At 38.8% G+C, this 13128-nt stretch overlaps 1 pseudogene; it reads left to right on the forward strand.

Annotated features, from left to right (window-relative positions):
* The first annotated feature begins 8576 nt into the window (after positions 1-8576).
* On the forward strand, positions 8577-9318 carry LOC148158201 (uncharacterized; annotated as a pseudogene).
* Positions 9319-13128: the final 3810 nt, after the last annotated feature.

Here is a 13128-nt window from a genome sequence, read left to right on the forward strand (position 1 = left end):
AATTTCAGCTTATTACAGCCAGATCTAGTGCTGCTCAGCATTTCGGAGCTGTCCAACAACTAACAAGGCTGAAAATTGAATGTAAAGCTGCAAATTCACAGATAGTCCATTTTTGACTTCTGTCGCTGAGTTAAAGCGTTTTTGGCTTCTGGCTTTCTGATCATTTGTAACTTAAGCAGATCAACTAATTTCAGCTTATTACAGCTAGATCTAGTGCTGCTCAGCATTTCGGAGCTGTCCAACAACTAACAAGGCTGAAAATTGAATGTAAAGCTGCAAATTCACAGATAGTCCATTTTTGACTTCTTTCGCTGAGATAAAGCGTTTTTGGCTTCTGGCTTTCTGATCATTTGTAACTTAAGCAGATCAACTAATTTCAGCTTATTACAGCTAGATCTAGTGCTGCTCAGCATTTCGGAGCTGTCCAACAACTGACAAGGCTGAAAATTGAATGTAAAGCTGCAAATTCACAGATAGTCCATTTTTGACTTCTTTCGCTGAGATAAAGCGTTTTTGGCTTCTGGCTTTCTGATCATTTGTAACTTAAGCAGATCAACTAATTTCAGGTTATTACAGCTGGATCTAGTGCTGCTCAGCATTTCGGAGCTGTCCAACAACTAACAAGGCTGAAAATTGAATGTAAAGCTGCAAATTCACAGATAGTCCATTTTTGACTTCTTTCGCTGAGATAAAGCGTTTTTGGCTTCTGGCTTTCTGATCATTTGTAACTTAAGCAGATCAACTAATTTCAGCTTATTACAGCCAGATCTAGTGCTGCTCAGCATTTCGGAGCTGTCCAACAACTAACAAGGCTGAAAATTGAATGTAAAGCTGCAAATTCACAGATAGTCCATTTTTGACTTCTGTCGCTGAGTTAAAGCGTTTTTGGCTTCTGGCTTTCTGATCATTTGTAACTTAAGCAGATCAACTAATTTCAGCTTATTACAGCTAGATCTAGTGCTGCTCAGCATTTCGGAGCTGTCCAACAACTAACAAGGCTGAAAATTGAATGTAAAGCTGCAAATTCACAGATAGTCCATTTTTGACTTCTTTCGCTGAGATAAAGCGTTTTTGGCTTTCTGATCATTTGTAACTTAAGCAGATCAACTAATTTCAGCTTATTACAGCTAGATCTAGTGCTGCTCAGCATTTCGGAGCTGTCCAACAACTGACAAGGCTGAAAATTGAATGTAAAGCTGCAAATTCACAGATAGTCCATTTTTGACTTCTTTCGCTGAGATAAAGCGTTTTTGGCTTCTGGCTTTCTGATCATTTGTAACTTAAGCAGATCAACTAATTTCAGGTTATTACAGCTAGATCTAGTGCTGCTCAGCATTTCGGAGCTGTCCAACAACTAACAAGGCTGAAAATTGAATGTAAAGCTGCAAATTCACAGATAGTCCATTTTTGACTTCTTTCGCTGAGATAAAGCGTTTTTGGCTTCTGGCTTTCTGATCATTTGTAACTTAAGCAGATCAACTAATTTCAGCTTATTACAGCTAGATCTAGTGCTGCTCAGCATTTCGGAGCTGTCCAACAACTAACAAGGCTGAAAATTGAATGTAAAGCTGCAAATTCACAGATAGTCCATTTTTGACTTCTTTCGCTGAGATAAAGCGTTTTTGGCTTCTGGCTTTCTGATCATTTGTAACTTAAGCAGGTCAACTAATTTCAGCTTATTACAGCCAGATCTAGTGCTGCTCAGCATTTCGGAGCTGTCCAACAACTAACAAGGCTGAAAATTGAATGTAAAGCTGCAAATTCACAGATAGTCCATTTTTGACTTCTTTCGCTGAGATAAAGCGTTTTTGGCTTCTGGCTTTCTGATCATTTGTAACTTAAGCAGATCAACTAATTTCAGCTTATTACAGCTAGATCTAGTGCTGCTCAGCATTTCGGAGCTGTCCAACAACTAACAAGGCTGAAAATTGAATGTAAAGCTGCAAATTCACAGATAGTCCATTTTTGACTTCTTTCGCTGAGATAAAGCGTTTTTGGCTTCTGGCTTTCTGATCATTTGTAACTTAAGCAGATCAACTAATTTCAGCTTATTACAGCTAGATCTAGAGCTGCTCAGCATTTCGGAGCTGTCCAACAACTAACAAGGCTGAAAATTGAATGTAAAGCTGCAAATTCACAGATAGTCCATTTTTGACTTCTTTCGCTGAGATAAAGCGTTTTTGGCTTCTGGCTTTCTGATCATTTGTAACTTAAGCAGGTCAACTAATTTCAGCTTATTACAGCCAGATCTAGTGCTGCTCAGCATTTCGGAGCTGTCCAACAACTAACAAGGCTGAAAATTGAATGTAAAGCTGCAAATTCACAGATAGTCCATTTTTGACTTCTTTCGCTGAGATAAAGCGTTTTTGGCTTCTGGCTTTCTGATCATTTGTAACTTAAGCAGATCAACTAATTTCAGCTTATTACAGCTAGATCTAGTGCTGCTCAGCATTTCGGAGCTGTCCAACAACTAACAAGGCTGAAAATTGAATGTAAAGCTGCAAATTCACAGATAGTCCATTTTTGACTTCTTTCGCTGAGATAAAGCGTTTTTGGCTTCTGGCTTTCTGATCATTTGTAACTTAAGCAGATCAACTAATTTCAGCTTATTACAGCTAGATCTAGTGCTGCTCAGCATTTCGGAGCTGTCCAACAACTAACAAGGCTGAAAATTGAATGTAAAGCTGCAAATTCACAGATAGTCCATTTTTGACTTCTTTCGCTGAGATAAAGCGTTTTTGGCTTCTGGCTTTCTGATCATTTGTAACTTAAGCAGATCAACTAATTTCAGCTTATTACAGCTAGATCTAGTGCTGCTCAGCATTTCGGAGCTGTCCAACAACTAACAAGGCTGAAAATTGAATGTAAAGCTGCAAATTCACAGATAGTCCATTTTTGACTTCTTTCGCTGAGATAAAGCGTTTTTGGCTTCTGGCTTTCTGATCATTTGTAACTTAAGCAGATCAACTAATTTCAGCTTATTACAGCTAGATCTAGTGCTGCTCAGCATTTCGGAGCTGTCCAACAACTAACAAGGCTGAAAATTGAATGTAAAGCTGCAAATTCACAGATAGTCCATTTTTGACTTCTTTCGCTGAGATAAAGCGTTTTTGGCTTCTGGCTTTCTGATCATTTGTAACTTAAGCAGATCAACTAATTTCAGCTTATTACAGCTAGATCTAGTGCTGCTCAGCATTTCGGAGCTGTCCAACAACTAACAAGGCTGAAAATTGAATGTAAAGCTGCAAATTCACAGATAGTCCATTTTTGACTTCTTTCGCTGAGTTAAAGCGTTTTTGGCTTCTGGCTTTCTGATCATTTGTAACTTAAGCAGATCAACTAATTTCAGCTTATTACAGCTAGATCTAGAGCTGCTAAGCATTTCGGAGCTGTCCAACAACTAACAAGGCTGAAAATTGAATGTAAAGCTGCAAATTCACAGATAGTCCATTTTTGACTTCTTTCGCTGAGATAAAGCGTTTTTGGCTTCTGGCTTTCTGATCATTTGTAACTTAAGCAGATCAACTAATTTCAGCTTATTACAGCCAGATCTAGTGCTGCTCAGCATTTCGGAGCTGTCCAACAACTAACAAGGCTGAAAATTGAATGTAAAGCTGCAAATTCACAGATAGTCCATTTTTGACTTCTTTCGCTGAGATAAAGCGTTTTTGGCTTCTGGCTTTCTGATCATTTGTAACTTAAGCAGATCAACTAATTTCAGCTTATTACAGCCAGATCTAGTGCTGCTCAGCATTTCGGAGCTGTCCAACAACTAACAAGGCTGAAAATTGAATGTAAAGCTGCAAATTCACAGATAGTCCATTTTTGACTTCTGTCGCTGAGTTAAAGCGTTTTTGGCTTCTGGCTTTCTGATCATTTGTAACTTAAGCAGATCAACTAATTTCAGCTTATTACAGCTAGATCTAGTGCTGCTCAGCATTTCGGAGCTGTCCAACAACTAACAAGGCTGAAAATTGAATGTAAAGCTGCAAATTCACAGATAGTCCATTTTTGACTTCTTTCGCTGAGATAAAGCGTTTTTGGCTTCTGGCTTTCTGATCATTTGTAACTTAAGCAGATCAACTAATTTCAGCTTATTACAGCTAGATCTAGTGCTGCTCAGCATTTCGGAGCTCTCCAACAACTAACAAGGCTGAAAATTGAATGTAAAGCTGCAAATTCACAGATAGTCCATTTTTGACTTCTTTCGCTGAGATAAAGCGTTTTTGGCTTCTGGCTTTCTGATCATTTGTAACTTAAGCAGGTCAATTAATTTCAGCTTATTACAGCTAGATCTAGTGCTGCTCAGCATTTCGGAGCTGTCCAACAACTAACAAGGCTGAAAATTGAATGTAAAGCTGCAAATTCACAGATAGTCCATTTTTGACTTCTTTCGCTGAGATAAAGCGTTTTTGGCTTCTGGCTTTCTGATCATTTGTAACTTAAGCAGATCAACTAATTTCAGCTTATTACAGCCAGATCTAGTGCTGCTCAGCACTTCGGAGCTGTCCAACAACTGACAAGGCTGAAAATTGAATGTAAAGCTGCAAATTCACAGATAGTCCATTTTTGACTTCTTTCGCTGAGATAAAGCGTTTTTGGCTTCTGGCTTTCTGATCATTTGTAACTTAAGCAGATCAACTAATTTCAGGTTATTACAGCCAGATCTAGTGCTGCTCAGCATTTCGGAGCTGTCCAACAACTAACAAGGCTGAAAATTGAATGTAAAGCTGCAAATTCACAGATAGTCCATTTTTGACTTCTTTCGCTGAGATAAAGCGTTTTTGGCTTCTGGCTTTCTGATCATTTGTAACTTAAGCAGATCAACTAATTTCAGCTTATTACAGCTAGATCTAGTGCTGCTCAGCATTTCGGAGCTGTCCAACAACTAACAAGGCTGAAAATTGAATGTAAAGCTGCAAATTCACAGATAGTCCATTTTTGACTTCTTTCGCTGAGTTAAAGCGTTTTTGGCTTCTGGCTTTCTGATCATTTATAACTTAAGCAGATCAACTAATTTCAGCTTATTACAGCTAGATCTAGTGCTGCTCAGCATTTCGGAGCTGTCCAACAACTGACAAGGCTGAAAATTGAATGTAAAGCTGCAAATTCACAGATAGTCCATTTTTGACTTCTTTTGCTGAGATAAAGCGTTTTTGGCTTCTGGCTTTCTGATCATTTGTAACTTAAGCAGATCAACTAATTTCAGCTTATTACAGCCAGATCTAGTGCTGCTCAGCATTTCGGAGCTGTCCAACAACTGACAAGGCTGAAAATTGAATGTAAAGCTGCAAATTCACAGATAGTCCATTTTTGACTTCTTTCGCTGAGATAAAGCGTTTTTGGCTTCTGGCTTTCTGATCATTTGTAACTTAAGCAGATCAACTAATTTCAGCTTATTACAGCTAGATCTAGTGCTGCTCAGCATTTCGGAGCTGTCCAACAACTAACAAGGCTGAAAATTGAATGTAAAGCTGCAAATTCACAGATAGTCCATTTTTGACTTCTTTCGCTGAGATAAAGCGTTTTGGCTTCTGGCTTTCTGATCATTTGTAACTTAAGCAGATCAACTAATTTCAGCTTATTACAGCCAGATCTAGTGCTGCTCAGCATTTCGGAGCTGTCCAACAACTAACAAGGCTGAAAATTGAATGTAAAGCTGCAAATTCACAGATAGTCCATTTTTGACTTCTTTCGCTGAGATAAAGCGTTTTTGGCTTCTGGCTTTCTGATCATTTGTAACTTAAGCAGGTCAACTAATTTCAGCTTATTACAGCTAGATCTAGTGCTGCTCAGCATTTCGGAGCTGTCCAACAACTAACAAGGCTGAAAATTGAATGTAAAGCTGCAAATTCACAGATAGTCCATTTTTGACTTCTTTCGCTGAGATAAAGCGTTTTTGGCTTCTGGCTTTCTGATCATTTGTAACTTAAGCAGATCAACTAATTTCAGCTTATTACAGCCAGATCTAGTGCTGCTCAGCATTTCGGAGCTGTCCAACAACTGACAAGGCTGAAAATTGAATGTAAAGCTGCAAATTCACAGATAGTCCATTTTTGACTTCTTTCGCTGAGATAAAGCGTTTTTGGCTTCTGGCTTTCTGATCATTTGTAACTTAAGCAGATCAACTAATTTCAGCTTATTACAGCTAGATCTAGTGCTGCTCAGCATTTCGGAGCTGTCCAACAACTAACAAGGCTGAAAATTGAATGTAAAGCTGCAAATTCACAGATAGTCCATTTTTGACTTCTTTCGCTGAGATAAAGCGTTTTTGGCTTCTGGCTTTCTGATCATTTGTAACTTAAGCAGATCAACTAATTTCAGCTTATTACAGCTAGATCTAGTGCTGCTCAGCATTTCGGAGCTGTCCAACAACTAACAAGGCTGAAAATTGAATGTAAAGCTGCAAATTCACAGATAGTCCATTTTTGACTTCTTTCGCTGAGATAAAGCGTTTTTGGCTTCTGGCTTTCTGATCATTTGTAACTTAAGCAGATCAACTAATTTCAGCTTATTACAGCCAGATCTAGTGCTGCTCAGCATTTCGGAGCTGTCCAACAACTAACAAGGCTGAAAATTGAATGTAAAGCTGCAAATTCACAGATAGTCCATTTTTGACTTCTTTCGCTGAGATAAAGCATTTTTGGCTTCTGGCTTTCTGATCATTTGTAACTTAAGCAGATCAACTAATTTCAGCTTATTACAGCCAGATCTAGTGCTGCTCAGCATTTCGGAGCTGTCCAACAACTAACAAGGCTGAAAATTGAATGTAAAGCTGCAAATTCACAGATAGTCCATTTTTGACTTCTTTCGCTGAGATAAAGCGTTTTTGGCTTCTGGCTTTCTGATCATTTGTAACTTAAGCAGATCAACTAATTTCAGCTTATTACAGCCAGATCTAGTGCTGCTCAGCATTTCGGAGCTGTCCAACAACTAACAAGGCTGAAAATTGAATGTAAAGCTGCAAATTCACAGATAGTCCATTTTTGACTTCTTTCGCTGAGATAAAGCGTTTTTGGCTTCTGGCTTTCTGATCATTTGTAACTTAAGCAGATCAACTAATTTCAGCTTATTACAGCCAGATCTAGTGCTGCTCAGCATTTCGGAGCTGTCCAACAACTGACAAGGCTGAAAATTGAATGTAAAGCTGCAAATTCACAGATAGTCCATTTTTGACTTCTTTCGCTGAGATAAAGCGTTTTTGGCTTCTGGCTTTCTGATCATTTGTAACTTAAGCAGATCAACTAATTTCAGCTTATTACAGCCAGATCTAGTGCTGCTCAGCATTTCGGAGCTGTCCAACAACTAACAAGGCTGAAAATTGAATGTAAAGCTGCAAATTCACAGATAGTCCATTTTTGACTTATTTCGCTGAGATAAAGCGTTTTTGGCTTCTGGCTTTCTGATCATTTGTAAATTAAGCAGATCAACTAATTTCAGCTTATTACAGCTAGATCTAGTGCTGCTCAGCATTTCGGAGCTGTCCAACAACTAACAAGGCTGAAAATTGAATGTAGTGCTGCAAATGCTCAAACAGTCCATTTTTGACTTCTTTCGCTGAGATAAAGCTTTTTTGGCTTCTGGCTTGCTGATCACTTGAAACTTAAGCATTAGACCTAATTCCAGTTTAATAGAGCCAGATCTATTGCTGCTCAGCATTTCGGAGCTGTCCAACAACTAAGAACGCTGAAAATTTAGTGTAGTGCTGCAAATTCACAAATAGTCCATTTTTGACTTCTTTCGCTGAGATAAACCGTTTTTGGCTTCTGGCTTTCTGATCACTTGGAACTTAAGTATTAGACCTAATTCCAGTTTAATACAGCCAGATCTAGTGCTGCTCAGCATTTCGGAGCTGTCCAACAACTAAGAAGGCTGACAATTGAATGTAGTGCTGCAAATTCACAAATGGTCCATTTTTGACTTCTTTCGCTGAGATAAAGCGTTTTTGGCTTCTGGCTTGCTCATGTTATAGTAATAACATGAGCTCATGTAATAACACAGAGCATCGAGTTCTGTGTTATTACTTTTCTGTCTGCTGACTGAGTTGGAAAATTGAATAAATTAAATTTATGAGACATCCTTTTTTCCTTTTTTTGTTGCCAGAGCTCATCATAAATCTATTCATTCCTTTCCCATTATTTGCATTTTGTTCATGTTTCGAGGTCACTTCTAAAAATATATTCTCGTCAGCTGTTTACAGAGGGCCGCTGCTGTTCTGTCTGGGTAAATGTCGGTGAAATACCACATTTCTGAGATCCTCTTAGGCTCCACAAGACACTGCACAGTGGATTTTAATAAAGATCTGCTGAATAAATTGAATCCACAAATATAAAACCGTTATACTAAAACAAAAAACAAAATTGGTATACAAGATGAACATGTCAATATGTTTGATCTTAGTATCTTACATGAATAACAAAAACTTGATAACTTTTATATTTAACCCTCCTGTTGTCCTCGAGTCAAAATGACCCACCACTGTGTTAAAACCCCCCAAAAAATCCACTAAATGTAATTTTTTTAACTTGAGATTTTAAGACATTTCCTAGAATGGCCCAAACAATAGAAAAAGTTAAATGTTGCTTTTATTCACATTTCCATGTAAGCTGTACAAAAAAAGGTATAAAGTTTTAGTTGTGTCTCAGATCAATCAGTAGCAGAAGTAAACAAGGCAAATCAGGTGGTGTTCTCGCAGACTTCAGAAGACCACCTGTTATTTCAAGAGGTTATAAAGGTCCTGCATAACAGAACCCCGAATTGTGTCTGTGCTGAAGCCATGAGTGTGCGTTATAACACTGAAGAGGCTTTAGAGGTGATTTTCTCACATGTCCAGCAAGACAGCTCTGATTCAGAAGAGGAAGTGGAGGATGTATCAGAAGAAGAAGTGGAGAGGAATACAACCCAGAGTATGATGAATCATCGTCAGAAGAAGAAGAAAACCCTGAAGCTGAAAGTGAGACTTTCCATTCAAAAAATGGCAAAATAACATGGTCCTCAGCGGCATATGACCAACATGGCAGGCATGCAGAACAAAACATTGTAAAGATCACCCCAGGACCCACAAGGTATGCCGTTTCTCATGCCCATGGTATTGTTTCTACATTCTACCTGTTTATCACACCAGAAATAGAAAAAATAATGCTGGATATGACAAATCTGGAGGATTTTCACAAATATGAAGACAGCTGGAAAAAGATGGATGAGACTGACCTGCAGGCCTACTTAGGGCTGCTAACCTTAGCAGGTGTATACAGGTCCTGACGTGAGGCTGCAGCTAGCTGTGACAGAGGGACTGAGGGGTCACAATGTGACATTTGACAATTTCTTCACCTCATATGAACTCGGACAGCAGCTCCTGAAGAGGAAGATCACCATGGTCGGTACAGTTCGAAAGAACAAGCCTGAGGTCCCACCTGCACTGCTTGCGTCAAAGGAGAGAGAGGTCTTCTCCTAAAAGTTTGCCTTCACGCCCACCACCACTCTAGTTTCCTACCTCCCAAAGAAAAACAAGAATGTAGTTCTTCTGAGCACACTGCACAGAGACGGCGACATTAGCGTTTGTGAGGACAGGAAGCCAATCATCATCCTGGAATACAACCACAACAAAGGAGGTGTGGACAACCTAGATAATGTGATTGGAACATATAGCTGCAGAAGAATGACTGCCCGCTGGCCCCTGGCCATCTTCCACAACATCATTGATGTGTCCTCCTACAATGCCTTTGTGATTTGGACAGAGATCAACCCGACCTGGATGTCTCGTAAGCACAAGAGGAGGGTGTTCCTGGAGCAGCTAGGAAAGGTACTTGTAATTCCACTCATTGAAAGAAGGAAGCATGTCCCCCGCACAGAAGCCTCAGCAGCAGTTGTGACAGCTATTCAGAGTGCAGCAGCTCCTGATCAACCTGAGGATCCATCTACCACAGCCTCTTCCCCAGCTAGGGCAAGTAAGAGGAAGAGATGTCAGTTCTGCCCTCAAAAGAAGCACTGTAAAACACATACTGTGTGCTACAGGTGTAAGAAATATATCTGCAAAGGCTGTACACTTGCATACTGCCCTACATGTGCTAATTAGTTGAATGGGTTATGTTATTTTTCATATTTTTGTATTGTACATTCTCTTAAATTGTTCACTGGAGAAAAGTAAAAGAAACTGAGTCATTGGGATGAATAAAAATAAATAAATTCAAAACTCCTTTTCGCACATTTTTGTCTTTTCTTAAGCTATAGAAATCCAAGTGGAGAGGGAAAACTCAAGTATTCACACATTTTGTGGTGAATGACAATATGCAAGATGAAAATTGGTGTTTAAAATTCAATTAAGTTGCTTATATTGGGGATTTAGAGGAGACGGGTCATTTTGTATAGAGAAAATGAGGACAACAGGAGGTTAATCTCATAGCATCTTCCCCTGTGTTTAAATACTTTTTTGCCAGTTATCAGTAAAAGGTCAATATCAGCCAAGATAAGATGTAATATAAAAGTGTGTTTTTATTCAGACTGAAACAACTATCATCACCTAGTAGCTTAGCTTTGACTTTGTAACGGTGGACTTATAACATCCCATCATTCATTCCTAATTATTCATAAGTGGGTATGCTTGGTCTCTTGGACAATGCATGTACAACAAATGCAACACTTTTCATGTTCTTTTTTAAATCCCTTGTAAACTGTGATTTCATTTCCACCTCATTTCTGCTCTACTTTGCTAGTAATAAAATTCCCAATAAAACATACTAAAGTTAGTTTCTTTACATAAATTCTTTCTCAAGGCACTGCTAGTCAAGAATGTAATGTTTTTGATGGGACCCGTTGGACCACAAGATGGCACTGACGTCAAGTAATATGCCACAGGAAATGTAATACTTTTAAGTGGGAACATCAACTTGTGTAACTGTCTCCAGCTTCTCAGATCAGGTTTTAAATCACGATACAGCTGCAAATAACAATAACTTTCTTTAAGTGTTGTTTAACCTTCTGTAGGTTTTTGTCTTTGACTACGCTCCTCATGTATGAGAGTGTACAAATGATCCATAAGCTCTTGCAGGGACTTTAACTGTATAACCAGCAGCTTTCATTGCTCTCCTGTAATAATTGGCAACTGACACAAAGAGAGTGTCAGTAGTGGATGACACATTTATTTACATTAACATGTCACAGACTATTATTTCAAAATAAAAAAGAAAAAAAAAACAGAAGATAAAAATAGCCCTCTGGGGTGGTAAAAGTGCATCAGCTCCTTTCTGCATGGTGTATAAGTGAGTAGAGAGTAAAATAACTTGGCATGTCCTCTATTTTTTGCTTGTGATGAAGATGCACTGGTATGACTTGTGGTTTGCATGTGAAAAAGACAAAGTCAAGGCCTATACCTAGCATGTACAACAAACAGACACAGTAAGTCATGCAGTCATGAGTTTGTTTCCCTTTCCTTGTCCTTCAGCTGGCTGCCAAAAATGTTTTCCAAGTGAAATCTAAATTGACATTTTGCAACACTGGATCAGCAGATAAAATGGACTCGTACATGGCAAATAACAGCAGAAGGGAGGAGGGGCTTGTTTTGCAAAAAAGAAGAAAAAGAAAGAAAAAAGGTCACAGTTGGAGGAAGACATGTATTGCCCCCTGTGCCACAGAGCACAGAATGGCATTAACCTAATGAGTCTTTACATAGTAATTAAAGCCTCCCCACTCAATGATACGCCACGCTCTGCTGCACAGACTGAGAATTAATTATCAGTACCAATCAATGATATTATCTGTGGATGTTAGTTGGTTAAAAAACTCAGGCAGGCAGTGGCATTTAGCTGTGATTAATGAATTGGCCTTCCCTACAGCCTTGGCTGCAATCTTGAAAAATCTATTCCATTTCAAAGTGACCTCCGGTTGGAACACCTATACGATAAGCGTCCAAATGCAACAAAACTCACACATCACCACACATGATCTTCAAAAGGGAACAGCAAACAGCGGCGCAGATTATGCAGAAGTTGATGTCAGAAGACATCCTGTCTGAGGTTCCTTACATTCTTAGATGAGATTATCTTCAGGGTTGCGCGATCAACTGGTGTCAACACACAAAGCTGCAGAACAGCAAACACTGCGCTGGTTAAAATGATGATTTTATTTTTGATCGGTGATTCAATGGCTTAGACTCTACAGGAATTTCCAAGTAGAATACATTTTTCTCACAAAGTGTACTCAGCTTAAAGATTGTTTCCTCCCACCCCCCAAGTATTCACCAACTACCACTCCAAGAAAACATTTATTTATTTAACAGGGGCATGTATTCAAATCATGTGATTTGCAAACACCAAAAATATATATAGCAAAATAAGTAAATATGTTTTCTTTATTTCTTATGAAAATGCTATATGCGTATTTCAAATATGACTAAAAAAAATTGACTTGGATATCTAATGCCTTGAAATTGGTCCTCTCTTTAAAATATTCCAGTTCTTTCGGAAACTCCGAATTCAGGAAGTCATCACAAAAGCACCTCTCTATTAATCCCTTAGCAACGTTGTTATAATTTGAGTAACGTAAGGGACTTTTTGCATCTCATCTGATTGAAAAAACATCTTCAAATTTGGCTCTTGGAAAAATGTAGATGTTTTATGTATTTCTAATTTCGTAGTGTTATTTTATGTTTTAATTCACTGTACTTATCTTTGTGCTGTGGCAGACACAATATATATATTTCACTCCAGAATGTATGCTCTCATTGTGAAAGGTGAAGAAGAGACCAACATTTATCTTCCATTCTATTTTTGGTTGGAAGACATTGAGAATAAAGCAAGACTCAAATGACTCTTCTTCTTCTGCTGACTTTCACAATGGTGACCCCGAACATCTGCGAACGTCTGAACATGTTTTTGAATGAGAACTCACCAGATGCTACTGCCGCTTCTATGCCAGCTGTGGTTTCAAACCCAGTTTCTTGCCAGAAATTGCAAGTCGCCCAAGCTGATGGAGAAGATGTTGGTGTTATTTGGCTCAAGAGATGTTTTCTTCCTTTTTATGCACCTGTTTCTGTGCCAGTTTGCTCCACTTGTTCGTTGGCCAGCTCCCCGCTGACTGGACAAAGGATTGTCGCTCCCTGGCTGAAGAAGCGAACTGGATTTTGTTGGCTTC

This window comes from Poecilia mexicana, unplaced genomic scaffold (assembly GCF_051168715.1).
Source record: "Poecilia mexicana isolate PSO_F unplaced genomic scaffold, ASM5116871v1 scaffold_7, whole genome shotgun sequence".
Classification (NCBI taxonomy): domain Eukaryota; kingdom Metazoa; phylum Chordata; class Actinopteri; order Cyprinodontiformes; family Poeciliidae; genus Poecilia; species Poecilia mexicana.